Below are 15,614 nucleotides of genomic sequence, written 5' to 3'. Positions count from 1 at the left end.
CTTTTAAAGTGTGCTACCATATTAATTTAGCAACACTTTAATCTTACAGTTTGTTCTTCCTTAGTTGCACAGCAAAAGCATGGCAAGTACTACATTCACTACAGCATACTTAAAACAATTCAGGGCTAACTACCCATTTAGTTTGCTCCATTTCTGCTAAATATGGCAATGGGGTACAAAGTGGAAGAGACTACTTAATAAGCAACTGTTTTAATAATACAACAGACTTTCAGAAACTAGAATACCCTGACATAATCAACCTGCCATAAGCAATACACTGCAACTCTACTGTGAATTACACCTAATAAAAACAAATGAAATCAGGTATATTCAGTTATCCATTTCACTTAAAAAAAATGCATTAAATATATTCAGATAATAATCTCTCACTAATTGTCTCTAAAAACTAACTTGTAGTTTTGTGCAAAAGAAACAAGTTTATAGTTCAACTCTGGGTATTTTTTGGAAAATGCATAACCAATTAGTAGTAATAAGCTGATTTCTAATCTTCCCATTTATGATAAAAGGCATTACTAAGAAAATAAAGAACCCATTAGTTCTCACCAATTTATGGGTTTCATCATGTTGTTTAGAGAGTTTCCACAGAAGGGAAATAATGTTAAGAACTTGCTGCATAACCTGTAGAGGTTCTCGTTCTATACCATTTCCAACAGAAGCAGATAGTTGTGGAGGCACAGCTTCAATCCAGCACTCAATTAACAATGGAATTATTATCTCAATAAATCCTTTCAGGTTTTCTGTAGATGACAGGCCTTCATCCACACTGCCTCCTCCAACCAGGTACCTAATAAGGAAGGGAAAGAATGAAGAACAAGATTAATGCTTAAAAAATATTTATTATCCCTTGCTTAATTTAAATCTTAAATACAAAATACCACTAAAATGAAGTTCCATAAACTAATAATTACATTAATCAAGACTAGAAAGAAAAATGAAATTCTAAGATGACAAAGCCAACAGAGATCATCAAGTTTTATTTCTCATTAGGCTCTGCTAGAAATGAATAAATTAATATGCTTTCAAATGACTCCTCCCATCAGTAAACCAAATCAAATCATGAGTAACTATATGAAAACTACGAAATACAACTGCATATCTTCCCATCATTAGCCATCAATGGTCAGCAGTTATAATTCAAAATAGGAAAACTGAGTGTGGACATAACTGAAATCCTTCTTACCGTAGCCTGAACTGTGAACTGACATTTGGCTGTGAACCCCCATTTTCATAAACCTGGATGTGTTGCTGGTCGTTTGCATGTTCCTTCCAGTTGATAAAAATGGAGTTGCTAGTGGCATGGGGATTTTCTTTTTGTTCCTGAAGTCCTTCACTTACTCTCAAACTACTGGATCCATCTGCCAAGGCCTGAAGGAATTGACTGAGTCTCACTAAGACTTTCAGCCTCCATTGCTGAGAAGTGAGTCTCCGATTAGGATTTACAGAAAGTATCCAGGACTGGAATCTGTCTCTATTTACCAGTCCTTTGGACAGCTGCTGATGAGAAATAAGTTCTACAAAATTCTTAAGCAATATACTGCTATGGTCAGTAATTAGAGCTGGCTACTGTTCCAGCAGAATGTCCAAAAGTTTTAAAGAGTCCTCCTGAATACCTTCAGTAATGTGAGTCATGGCACTAGAGAGATGGGCACTTACCAAAGGAAAAAATGGAGAAATTTGTTCAGCTCGTATTTTGGGGGCCAGGAACTGAAGAAGCTGAACTGCTGCTAATCGTACATTAGCATCTTTATCTGTAAACACAGCAGTCAGTTTGAAAGGTGTGCATCAATTATAAATGGGTACTGAGACAAAAGGTCTTTAAGTCCAAGAAGAGCACTTTGTTTAACCCCAGCATTGTAGTGATGCATCTATGACAGCAAATCCTATAAATAAAAATACACATTTTAGGTACATACACATACACATTCTATTATTTTCAAATAAAGATGCTAACTAAAATTATGCTAATACACTAACACTCCATGGAAAAACTACCTCAATAAGTATTTTAAACATTATTTAGCTTTTATTAAGATCAGATCACAGTTTTATCTTTAAAATATTTTTATCTTAATAATGTTACATAATTTTCAGTTAGAATTTTCTCGTTTTTACATTAACCTGAACGCAGACTTAGGCACTCTATGATTTAAAGTGACAGCAATCAGCACCATTTACTGAAGACCAACTATAAACCAAACGTTAAACATTACAGTATGTTCATTTACATACTTTTAATTTAACAGGCCCTTTCTGCCTATTTTAAATTGTCTTTCGGAAGGTGTGTGTTTTATTCAAAGCACACTACTTAACAATTTTATTTCTGGCATACTGTACATAACTTTCAAAAAAAAAAAACATAACTTCAAATACCTTTCTGGTATTATTTAACCCTCAGAGCTTAAAAACCAAAACTAGAAAATGCATATCTTTACAAAGACTTGTACTATACACAAATGTTCATAACAGTATTATATAAGAGCCAAAAAGTGGAAGCCATACGTCCATCAACTGATGGGTGATCAACAAAATGTGACATAACCACACAATGGGATACTGTATGACAATACAAAGGAATGAAATACTGTTCTGATACATGCCTCAACATGGATGAACCTCAAAAACATTATGCTAAGTGAAAGATCAGTAACAAAACACCATGTATTATATATGATTGCATTTACATGCAATGTCCAGAATAAGCAAATCTGTAGAGATAGAAAGTCGATTTGCGTCACCTAACGCTAGGAGAATGGAATGGAGTGACTTCCAATGGATACAGCGTTTCTTTCTACAGAAACTAAAATGTTCTAAAATTGATTATGGTGATAATAACATAACTCTGTAAATGCACTAAAAACCATTGAACTATATTCTTTAAAAAGAGTGAATTTTATTACGTGTAAATTATATCTCCATAAAGCTGTTAAAAATTTTTTAAGCAAAACTACTGGTCAAACTTCAACTGACTTCAAGCATTCAACAGGAACCTATAATAAGCTATGTGCTATGTATGGGTTCAAAAATGAGTAAAACAGGATCTTATCTTAATTAGCTATAAAAACAGCTGGTAAAATGTTTATCAAAAGCTTGACACATTAAAAAGTTAAACATAAGAATTATTTCCAGATGATATATCATCACATAAGTATTCTAGGGAAAAATCATTATGGGTTTAGTTTAGCAAATCTTTCTGGAGGAGGTGGGAAAGATGCAGGTATAAGATCAGATATAGGTAACAGATGAACTCTAAACATTATCCATCAATAAACCCTATGACTCTAGGCAAGCCACTTGCTCTAAGAGTTAAAACAACTTTTCACAAAAACATAACATTCTACATGATTTCAAAAAAATCTCACTTTACCAAAACACAATTCATGACTTACCTTTATGTTAAGTTTTCTATTGTTTGTTGGAAGTGTTCCATCCTCTTTGAGTTGCTCAGGCAGATGTATCGTCTTTGTTTTAAAGTTTGTTGCAATAGCATTTTCTATCTTGGGCTTCTTTTTACCAACTTTTAGTTTTACTTTTTGGAAATCATCTTGGCGTTTTCTTTTTTTTGGTCATTCTTGAATGCTATAACGAAAAAAATTAATTTAAAAACAATGGATAAAGACAAGAATAAACGATAATAAAAAAGCTATTTTCCTACACTTACATTACTCTAACACTTATTTCAAACATACTCAAGAATCAAGGCCTACAGTGATTATGTCAAAGGATCAAAATATTCAATAGAAAACACTGTTAAGAAATGCAAAAAGTAAGCTGAGTCAAGAAATACTGAGGGGAGTCATTAACAATAGGCAACAGTCTTGCCACTGGTTTTGCAAGATTTTCTGAGCCATGGAACCCTCTGTCAAGCAACATGCTAAGTGTAGACCTTCCGAAATGATTTTTTTTTTCTTTGGCACACTTGCTACAGATATACCCTGTATCTGCTGGGAAGCTTGTAGTTCCTACAGTCCCCTGCGGAACCTCTAGCAAAAGAAAGCAAAATTTGAAAATCAATGTTATTAATAAATGTAGCTTATAACAGGAAAAGTTTCATGAATGTAAATGCCTAAACAATGAGGAAGATTCAAATATGCAGCAAGGAGAGTACTAGGCATTTCATGAGCAAGGAAAGTCAAGAGTAGGGCATGGGCTTGGTATAGGCAAAGTGAAGATCCAGCATTCTGAATACCAGGAAAAGCTAGACTAGATATAAACAGGAAACAGTACCCAAAAGAAAAAAGAATAAAACTAGGATAAAAAGCAGCTTGAAAGGAAATACAATGTAACAGAGGAATAAGGAACAAAGACCAGGTAGGCCACTATCATAAGAAATAATGCAGGCATCACCATGTCACCTTGCACCCCTCCCTCTCACCACATTACTTCAACTTAAATCCAAATCTTCCTTACACAGGGCATCTTTGATCTGCGTAAAGACGGTCCATTCCCAGACCACTACTTTAAAGAAGTCCTTTATATCTACCCTAGACTATTCAATAGTTTCCCCACTGGTATTCTTGCCTCGTCTCTAGTGTCTACTCTCTAGACTACTGGCCACAGTCACCACAGAGCTCTTTCTAAACAAAGATCTAACCAAGGCTCAGGAGCTTTCAGTTGTTCTTACTCCTCTCACATAGTAAAAACTCCTTAGCAGAATATATCAGGTCCTTCCAAATGTGGCCCCATTCATCCTCTCCAGCTTTACCTTCCCACAAGCTAATCTCTATCTAAAAACCAGTCTCTCCCACCTGGTACCAGTTCAACTCTTCTTGAAGCCTTTCCACATGCCACAAAAATAATGAATTCTGACTTCCACTACAGTTGAGTAAGTAACTACCTTTGGAACAAATGAAACTTCTCCTGGTCTATCAGAATTATCCTGTGCCTAACTATAAAAAGTCACAATGCTATACCTGTTGGTACAAAAAAAAAAAAAATGAGTTAAAACGAAAGCCTGCATTACTGCAAGATTAATAAAATGTCTGGTGCAAGACTGCGCAGCTCAAGTTCCAGCCTCGAGTTCAAGGATATAATCTGAATTATATCCAAATTCACTTCACTGCAGGGTTTTACTACATTATAAAATCCCCATGAGCTAGGATGTGGCTACACAGATCAAGAGCCAATTCTAGAACCATACTGATTAGGTTCTGATCCAGACTTTGCCCCTTCCTAGCTGTACTTATCCACAGTGCCCTAGTTTCTACCTATAAAATAGGGATAACAACAATATCTACCTCACATAGTTGTTATGAGGTAGGTCAAATAAAGAGTAAATGAATTCATGCTTGTAAAACACTCAAAACTGTGCCTGACACATAGCTAATTATATATGCAATAAGCACAAACACGTATGTGTTCTTGAAGTCTCTGGACCAGTGCATACCAAGCACAATATCAGATGCATTACATACATTACCACTCAATCCCACAATACCATGTGAAGAAACTGGTACTAAACCCATTTGAAAGATGTGGCTCAGAAAGGTTTTTAAGTCAATCCTTCACTAGAGAGTTGAAGAGGGGCTGGGCCGGTGGCTCACTTGGGACAGTGTGGTGCTGACAACACCAAGTCAAGGGTTAAGATCCCCTTACTAATCATCTTTTAAAACATAAAAAAAAATAGAGTTGAAGAGGAATTCACTCACAGGACTGAGCTCTGCAAAACCTACTGTATGTTATACACACTGGAATCAAAATGGTTTGCCTTATTTCATTTATCCCAATCCCAAGTTTTCATCCCACCCACATCTCTAGTTACTTCAGTCTGAAAAAAACAATGGGTAAGGAAAGGAAGACTAAAACGATGGCCCGGGCCGACCCCGTGGCGCGCTCGGGAGAGTGCAGCGCTGGGAGTGCAGCAGCGCTCACGCCGCGGGTTCGGAGGAGGATGGCCGCGGGGTCGGAGGAGGATGGCCGGTGCGCTCACTGGCTGAGCACGGTGCAGCCGGTCACAAAAAGACAAAAAAAAAGAAGAAGAAGAAAAAAAAGGATGGCCTGGATACTCACCTGGCCTCTTTTAATACAAAACCGGTTTTCACTTATTAAGCAAGCACAATCTTTGAGCTTTTCCTATAATTACTAGCGGGTACCAGGGATGAAAATAAATGGTACAGGACATTCTGAAAAATTAACCCTCTTACCCCCACCCACACCAATCCTCTTGGCTCTCTTTAGCCATTAACTACCTGACTGATCTCTAACACAGAGATTACTGTCAAGTTCATGCCATGTTATCCGTCATTTTGTATTAGTCACACGAATGTTCTGCCTTCGATAGGACAATTAGGAGGGCTCATTGCCCTTCCTTGACTTTTAAAACTGGCAAGATTATTTCTATGTAGATCACATTTTTACATTAGGAACTTTGAAAGTTCTACTACAAGTTTCTGTTATTTTCACCTAAAAGAAAGAATTTCATAGCCCAGAAGTCAAACAGTTCTACTAAGCCGCTTTCAGAGTAGCTGGTTTTGAGTATAAAGTAGGAACTCTGACCTCAAGGACTGAACTCATATCACTGGGTCTCTTAGATATGTGAGCCCCAATAGTTTTTAAACTATCGGGCTTTAATTCCATATATTCCTACTGCAGGCCTTTTCTGTTAATTTCAACTAAAGGCAGTTCCTGGCGTATTAAAATTCAACGGCACCGAATTCCACCTAGTTTGCCTGACACCTCACTACCCTTCCTCATTTCTAACTTCTTTTCCCAAAAAAGTCAAGGAGAGAGCAAGCACACTGCACTGGGCCTTTGACAATCTCCTCTCCAACCCCGACCCAAACTCCACCGAGAGGCCAGTCGGAGGCACCCGACTTCCCCGAAGCAAATGCCCCAGGCAGAGGGGACTCCACACAACTGGTGCTCCGGTTCTGCTCGGTACAGGTCGCTTAACTGCACACCCGGGCGGCGGGAGGGCGAATAAGGAGGCGACCGTTCAGCCCCACCCCACGTTCTCGGTCTTGAGTGCCAGAAGTGAAGACCCCGTGGGTTTTAGGAAACTATCCCTCCTTCTACTCCTGTGAACGCCGGTCAGGGCCGCAGTCGAGTAAGGGGGGCCGATCCCCACACACAGACCTAAAACTCAGACTCGGAACCCCGCGAACCCGCCCAGTCACTTGAAACGCTTCAAACGCCCGCGCGAGGCGCCCCGCCCCCGCACGGCCCCGCTCCGCACCCAGGCCCAGCTCCAACGGCGCGCCACGGTCGGGGGCCGGGAGGGGCGCACAGCGGCCACAACCGGCCTTGTCCGCCTGTGCCGCGGACCGGAGAGCGACGGCCCCGCGCGCCGTCCCTAGCCCCGGTAGGGCCCTGCCCGACGGGAAGTGGCCTCTCACCTGAAGGCCCTGTCGGGGCCGGGCGCGGAGGCCGAGGGGAAGAGCGTGCGAGCAGAAGCCCAACGAGTGACAGCGTGCGCCGCCGGCCGCAGCCTGTCGCTCCCGGAGTGTGTCTTCACATCGCCTGGTCCTCTCACGCGACCGCGTCTCCTTCCGCCGCCCGGAAATCATGGCCCCTCCCCCGCCGCGCCGCGCTCACGTGACCACGACCCGCCGCCGCGCGCAGCCGGGGAGGCGGGAGCCGGAGCGGCAGGCCCCGCCCCCGGGAGAAGGGGTCGCGCCGGAAGCTTCCCGCGCGCGGGGAGGAGAGCGCCTGATTGGAGGACGAAGCCTGGCCCTTAGGTCCAGCCCACAACTTCGCAGGCCTGCCTCTCGGGGTGTCTCCCTGGTCACAGCTAGCTTTTACTCCTTCTTGTACACCACGTTTCTTCAGACACGGAGCTGTATTCAGAGAATAGTTTAAATTGAACTGAACTAAGAAAGGGAAAAGTTTGAGAATGCAAGGAGGGTGGAATTCCTGGGGACATTAACCTGGGCTACGATGGAGCAGATAAGAATTACTTAAAAGCAAAATACACCTCGTAGCTGATGCCTGGTAGTCTCAATCTAGGATTTCCCTAATATTTCAGTTTCTCAGGACTAATATTCCTGCTACTGAAATTAAGTGGAAAATTAAATTAATTTAAATTAATTTCTGAAATTAAGAAAGAAATTAAAATGCCTAGAAAGAAGGTAAAAAAAGCAAGGAGAATGAGCCTTTGGGAGATAGTCTTGGCATAGACTGGCATGGTGACACGGAAGAAAGAGCCCCAAGTATGGAGTTTAGATCTTGATTCAAATTTGTCTCTACAGCTTACCAGATATGAGACTTAATAAAGCTGGCAAAGACATTGAGCCTCAATATAGAGGGTAGGAGTTCAAAGCAATGATGTCTGAATCTGGGAGACCCAAACTCTGGAACTAAAACCATGCCTACTCCATAATCAGAGATTAATGAGGCAGCACCAGAAACCCCGCTCTTCACTGTCAACACAGCCACACTGCCACAATTTGACTCGAATCCCCCATAACCATAAACAGTTAGGAGTCATTGGCATTTTATGGCATTACATATAAAGCTATGAGATTGAATCAGAAGAAGAAAGGTTTATTGCCAGCCAGATTTGTCCCCTGAACTCCTGATTTATATCTAACAGGTCATTCAACTTTTCCTTTTGATATCAGGTATACATGTTAAGGTCAACATACTCAAAGCCAAAATCCCAATTTACCCTCTGAAATTTATTCTTCCTGCTGCTCCTTCAAATAGCAACTCCATCCTTCCAGTTACTCCAGGCAGAACTTTTGGGTTTTGGCCTTGCTTCTTTCTTTCGCATCTCACATCTAATCCATGAGGAGATTCTGTTGAGTCTACCTTCAAACACATCCTGACTTCCACCACTTAACATCACCTCCTGTGCTGCCATCCTGGTCTAAGCCACTTTCCGATCACTCTGAACAGGTCTCCCTGCTTTTGCCATCTCCTTTTCCTCCTAGAATCTAGTATCAGCAGAGCAGCATTGTGATTATTTTAAAATCTACATCAGATCAGATCACTCTTTTCAAAACCCTTCCATGGCTCCCCTTGACCTCTGAGCACTCCTCCTTGCACTCTTCCCATTTTCACTCTGTTGCAGCCGCCCTTGCTCCTTTGCCTTTCTCAAACACACGGGACATGCTCTTGCCTTCGGACCTTTGCTTTAGCTTTTCTGTCTGCCTTAAACACTCTTCCCAAATAAATTCACGTAGCTAACTCCCTCCACTCCCTTGAGTGTGCTCAAATATCTTTTCGAGGAGGCCTTCCCTGACCACTTCATTTAAAATCACAACCTACCTTCTCCCAGAACTTGTAATTCCTTCTTTGCTCTACATTTATATTATTTTTAGAACTTATAACCTTCTTATATACCACATGATTTGCTTATGTATCATATTTATTATTTGATTCTGTCCTCTATCCACCACTAATATGTAAGCTCCACATGAGATCTTTGTCTGTTTTGTTTCCTGGTGTATTTCAAGTACCTAGAGCAGTGCCTGTCAAACAGTAGGTCCTCAATAAATATTTGTTGAATGGATGTCAAGGAAACACCTGCTACATAGTGGTGCTTGCAAACAGCAGCTCTTATTATTGCCCTTCTTTGCTGTAGGACATGGATTACAGACTCAGCCGAGAATGTGGTCTGGTGGCTATGGAGCTGAGGGATGTACTTGTGGCTGGCAGGTCTCAGCAATGGCCAACTGTTGCCACGAGGAATGCACATCTTCTCATTTGCAAGGAAACCCAGAAATCCAGAAATGTTTATAAGAAATCTGATCTTTAAATACAGCAAGTACATTTGGGGTTGGCCGGTTAGCTCAGTTGGTTACAGCAGTGTTATAAAACCAAGGTCAAGGGTTCAGATCCCATACTGGCCAGCCGCCAAAATAAAATAAATAAATAAATACAATGAGTACATTAAATAAATGAGCATGTACATTTTTTCCCCCTTTTTTAAAACTGCGGCCACAAAAAACTCTTATGAACAGGTTGCCAGTTTACAGCCTCTGGTTTAAGACATGAAAAGTGTGTACATAAAGATAGGCTTTTACTGACTTCTGATCAAGATGGCGGAATAGACGGCCCTCAGAGTCACCCTCTCCCACAAATCAACTAATTTATGACTATTAAAAAGCAATGACAGCCAAACTGACCTGCTAGAGCTCAGGGGAAGAGGAGGAGAGACCTATAGAGTGCATGAAGGCCAGAAAAGCCACGATGAGAGAAAAGAAAAACCTCTTGGACCATTTCGAATCCTGGCCACTTCCAGGCTGGAGCTGCTAAATACACAGAGCAGGAGCTGGCAAAAGCTGCAGCTGTGCCCTTCAGATGAAGTTGCTTGGAGGCAGCAAGGGAGAAGAGGGTGTCGATGGCCCTCTGGCCAGCAAGACCAGTAATAGGGTTCCAGTGGACACACATAGGAGCGAGGAACCACAACAACTGAAAAAAAGGAGCCATTCAGAGGCCCGTGAGTCATCTCAAGGGACCGGTGTACAGCCCGTCCCATGGTCAGTGTTTGCAGCACAGGCGGTGGGGGAGAGGGGACCTCTGGGAGAACACTGGGGCACAGCAAGGACAGCTGATCTGACCCCCAGTCAGTATAGGACCACTCAGAGGAGACTGGTCAGGAATATAGAATTGCATGGGTTGCAGTTTGATGAAAAGACTCAGGCCCAGACCAGTGTGTCTACACAACCCAGGTGCATTGGATTTCACTAAATCCAGAAGTCCTATGAAGTCAACCATTAAAACCTGACCTGCACAAAAAGCCTTCCCCAGGGAATAAACAGCAAAGCAGCAATTTAGCTCATCCACAGAGCTCAAGTACTGGTCTCCACAGGAAGTTCCCCCACTTTTGAAGTAAGCAAAGGACAACAAATGAGTTCCAGTTCAGAGTTTAAGTGGTGAGAACAGCAAATAATCAGACAGAGAACTGAAAGAAAAAACAGAGTACCCACAATCAGAGACAAAGTTTGATATTAACTAGTAATGGTCTCATCTCACCAAAGAACACCTATAACATTTAGAAGGACCAGAGGTCCCCTGGTCTACCAATCCAGAAAGGGGGGACAACCAGGCACACCACCAGCACCATGGGGCCCACCCAGGGTCCTGAGGTTGGGATCCGGGGAATGGAACCCCTCCCACAACCAAGCACACCATGATCACCACCAACAACTAGGTAAGGAGCATGCCTACCACAGCCACCACAATAACCACAGCTACCACTAGACGCCACAACCACCGTGTAGATGGTCTGCCAGCCACTGGAGTGCATTGACACAAGGAGAGTCACCAGCAGAGATAAAGGAAAGAAGAGGATGTCTCTCTCCACAAAGCTCATTCCAGAGTGACAGAAGAAGCATCTGCTCTACAGTAATATTGGGGGACCTGAACACACCTCTCAGCATTGGACAGATCATCTAGACAACAAATCAACAGAGTAACCACTACACTTTCAGAAGGAGAGAAGAAATCTAGGGTAATTAGAGGGGGGAGGGGGGAGAGAGAAGGGGATGGAGAGAGATTGGACAAGGGGCGTAAAGAATAAGTACGATTTGTAACAATATATATGCTAGTAATATTGATTTGATCAGCATATGTCCATGTTGAACCCCCAAAATATGTATGCTCGATTATGATTTGATAAAAATTTTTTTAAAAAAGACAGGCTTTTTCAACTCTATGTGATGAACTTAACAATTAGAAGGATTGTCTGCTTAGCTGAGCCAGAAGAGACTTTTGATAAATAGCAAGCATGTAACTAATCAGGGTCCTGACCCATGCCAGAAAAACATTATTTACAGTGAAAACACATTGTGGAATGTGTAGGACATTCCACTTCCAAAACTCTGTCAATTGGCCACATAATCCACTGTATTAGTTTTCTGGGGTTACCATAACAAAGTACCACAAACTGAGTGGCCTCAATAACAAACATTTATTGGCTCCCAGTTTTGGAAATATAGAAATTGGTTTCTTCTAAGGGCTCTGAGGGAGAATCTGTTCCATGCCTCTCTTCTAGCGTCTAGTGGCCTTTGACATTCCTTGGCTTGTAGATGGTGTTCTCTCTGTGTCTTCACATTGTTTTCCCTCTGTGTGTGTCTATATCTGTGTCCAAATTTCCTCTTCTTAATTTTGTTTGTTTTGTTTGCTGGCTGCTACACAGATCGAACCCTGGACCTTGGTGTTGTCAGCACCACATTCTAACCAACTGAGCTAATTGGCCAGCCTTAAATATCCTCTTTTTATATGGACACCAGTCATATTGGATTAAGGCTGCCTTAATGAACTCATTTTAACTTGACTACCTCTGTAAAGACCTTATATCCAAATAAGGTCACCTTCTGAGGTACTAGGGGTTATAACTTCAACATTTGTTTTGGGGGGGACACAATTCAATGCATAATAGCCACCAAGATCTGTGTCCAGAAATGCCTATATTTCATCTGAACAACTTCTTTTTGTCTATGCTCAGAAGCATCACAAGATTCTAGATTAAGTAACTTACTCCTACACAATACAACTAACCTTTGCAGCTGCTCTTTAAAATGTTTTTTATATGGGCTTCCACTTAACATTTGCTTTGGGAATAAGGTACCACTGCTAAAAAAAAACCTGAAACTCTGTTAACCAAATAAAATTGATTTTATAATGTCAAGGCAAACAATAAAAAGATAAGCATATTAAACTGGCTCTTACCTTACATTGTAAAGCTACTGCTAACACAAAAAGCCAAAAGTGTCCTTAAAGAAAGGTGAAAAGGATGAGTTCAAGTTTGGTACTATAACCAGTACAAAAACTGAGAGTACATTCCCTGGGAATTGATATGACATATGCAAATTACTTGGCACACTGCCTGGTACACAGTAGACCTTCAATAAACGGCAACAGATATCAGTATTGAGAATGTAGAGGGCCTTGTTTGTGCAAAATGAACTTTTTGTCAGGCTTCTCAAAGTAACAATAAACCAGTTCTGACTTTAAGTGAAAAGGAATTTATTGAAAGGGTATTGGGTAACACTCAGAATGGCCAGGAAGGCTGCCAGTTCAGGCTTGGAAAAAAGACAGGAAGAAGAGAGACCAGCCAGGCCAGGAGTACCACCACCGTTATGTCACAATATCAGTTTAAGAAATAAGAACTGGAAATGAGGAAGTAAAATTATTTTTATTTGCAGATATGATTGTATATCTCAAAAAAAATCAACTAAGAAGTTATTACAAACAATAGTAGAATTCAGAAATGGCAAGGAGGTATAAAATTAACATTCAGAAATCAATAGTCTTCATTTTATGCAAACAACCATTTGGAAGATAGGATGGAAAAGAAGGTCCCATTTACAGTAGCAATCAAAACAGATAAGATTCCTATGACTGGATTAGAATATTCAACTTCCTAAAGCTGTCAATTCTCTCTAAATTAATTGGTAAATTGATTGGGATACCAATAAATATATCAACAGGGCTTTTTTCTAGACATGGGGTCAAATTGTGCATAAAAAATTAAACAAACAAGAATAGCCAAGAATCAGTTGGTTAGAGAATGGTGCTGGTAACAGCAAGGTCCAGGGATCAATCCCTGTACTGGCCAGCCACCAAAAAAACAAAAGAAAAAGAAAAAGAAAGAAAGAAAGAAAGAAAAGAAAAGAATAGCCAAGAAAACTTTTAAAAAGAAAAAAAGAAAAGCAATGAGTGAGGACCAGCACTATTAGATAAGGAAACATTATAAACCCTCAACAATTTAAATGTGGTTTTGGCATATGAATAGAAAAATCAATACAAAACAAAATACAAAGTCCAGAAATAAACCTAAATAAATACAAGAACTTTGTACATTATAAAGGCAACATCTCATATCAGTGGCACAATGCTAAATGGTTTAAACAAATAGGGAGCCATTTGGAAAAAGGTAAAGTTGGATCTATACTTCACATATTAAATTCAAAGATGTATATTTAAAAAACAAATCCATAAAAGTCCCAGACAACAAATTGGGTGGATTATTGCATGACTCTGGACTTCTACTAGGATTTAAATATAAATGCCAGGGGGAAACTGTTTCAAAAATTTGGTTATAGGCTTTTGCCAAAACTTTTAAATATTTTCTGCATGACCAAAAAAAAGTGAAGTCGAAAGAAAAATGACAAACTTGGAAAAAAAATTGGCAGCTCATATAACATAAAGAATTAATTTTCCTAATATATAAAGAACTACTAGAAACAAACAAAAAAATGATCAACAAAAATATTTGCTTCCTGACAGTTTACAGAAAAAGAAATACAAATGACACTTCTATATACTAAAAGATGTTCAATCTGATTCATAACAAGAGAAAGGGAAATTAAAAGTAAACTATTTTTTCCCATTTTTAAGATTATCGAAATTCAGAAGTTTGACAATATATCTGTTGGTGAGGCTGTGGAGAAACAGCACTCTCACATATAGTTGGTGGAAGTATAAATTGACATAAACCCTACAAAATATGTATTTGTAAGAATTAAGTCTGTCTGGGAGTAACAGCAAAACACAAAATAACAACTTAATTTCTCACATTAAAGTCAAGATATGACATCAGTGGCTCTGCTTCAGAAATTCCTCAAATCCTCAGGCTGCTTCTGTCTTGTTGTTCCATTCTTAAGGTCACCTCATTCTTCAAGATAGCTGTTCTAGCTCCAGTCATCACACCCACATCTCAGTCAGCAAGTAAAAGAAAAGAAAGGAGAAGGGCATGGCCATTCCATTTAAGGAGACTTCTTGAGAGTCTCAGACAGCATTTCTGCTTATCTTTCTGGCCAGAACTGTAAAGGAGCTGGGAAATTTGAGGGATCTTCTGTAAGTAGTTAAAATCTTTGCCAGAAATATTGTTTTGTGAAATTTTTGTTTCAATTTTATATAAACATGTAAATGTATGCTCATTGACAAAGCAAAATACATCTTAACAATAGGTTCAAATTTTTAAAAGTTTGAAAACCACTGTCCTAAATGAGGCAGTATGGTACAGCACAAGAGCACCAAAAGAAAATAGACATGATTATATGTCTAACCTCTGGGTAGAAAGGACTTTTCAAAGTGTAAGAGCAAAGGGAAAAAAAATCATGAAAGATGAATTGATAAGTTTGCCTACACAAAAATTTTAAAGTTTCATGTATCAAAAGGTCTTTTAAACAAAATCAGTAGGGAAAAGATGATTAGATATTAAATGCTGTTAGGGTGATTAGCCATTTAAAGAGGGGGAAACTGGCCTCTGTGAAATTCCAACATAAAAGTATGTCACAACTTGCTTAAATTCTAAGGAAAAGATTGGCGAATTCAACAGTAACACTCAAGGTCAAGGCAGGAAACAGAAACCATGCCAGATATATTAACAGAGAGAATTTAATATAAAGAATTGTTAATTGGGTACTCAATAATAAAAGGGTAGAAAGGGGATACTGATATATCACACGGGAATAACTGCAAGAGTCAGATACTACCAGTTACTACCCATAGGTCTGGGGAAACAAAGGCAAGGAGTGGGGTTATTAAAATATAGGAGGTTGGAGATGGCGCCACTGAGCTGGAGGTCCAACCTCTGGAGGGGCAGACTGGTTGGGTGCTAACTGGCTGGCATCTCCAAAATGGGTCAATGGGACTGCTTCTGCAAGAGTTGGGAAAACTGCAAAATGGAAACAATTGCTGCTTCA

At 40.1% G+C, this 15,614-nt stretch overlaps 1 protein-coding gene across 5 annotated transcripts in view; it reads right to left on the bottom strand.

Moving 5' to 3' along the window:
* LOC134386424 (tripartite motif-containing protein 75-like) overlaps positions 1 to 7,502 on the bottom strand; it is a 51,610-nt gene extending 44,108 nt beyond the window's left edge. For 4 of the 5 annotated variants that reach the window (XM_063108563.1, XM_063108564.1, XM_063108565.1 and 1 more), the window contains exons 1-4: positions 7,353 to 7,502; positions 3,408 to 3,597; positions 1,675 to 1,901; positions 565 to 805 (exon numbers count right to left, since the gene is read on the bottom strand). The gene's annotated coding sequence lies outside the window, so the exon portion shown is untranslated. Of the gene's footprint in view, positions 1 to 564; positions 806 to 1,201; positions 1,272 to 1,674; positions 1,902 to 3,407; positions 3,598 to 7,352 lie in introns of those variants that run through there. The other variant, XM_063108566.1, reaches the window with a different exon arrangement.
* Positions 7,503 to 15,614: the final 8,112 nt, after the last annotated feature.

Source organism: Cynocephalus volans, chromosome 9 (genome assembly GCF_027409185.1).
Source record: "Cynocephalus volans isolate mCynVol1 chromosome 9, mCynVol1.pri, whole genome shotgun sequence".
NCBI classification, from domain to species: Eukaryota; Metazoa; Chordata; class Mammalia; order Dermoptera; family Cynocephalidae; genus Cynocephalus; species Cynocephalus volans.
Note: the sequence above shows the minus strand (reverse complement) of the source record. Positions and strands in the feature narration are given on the sequence as shown.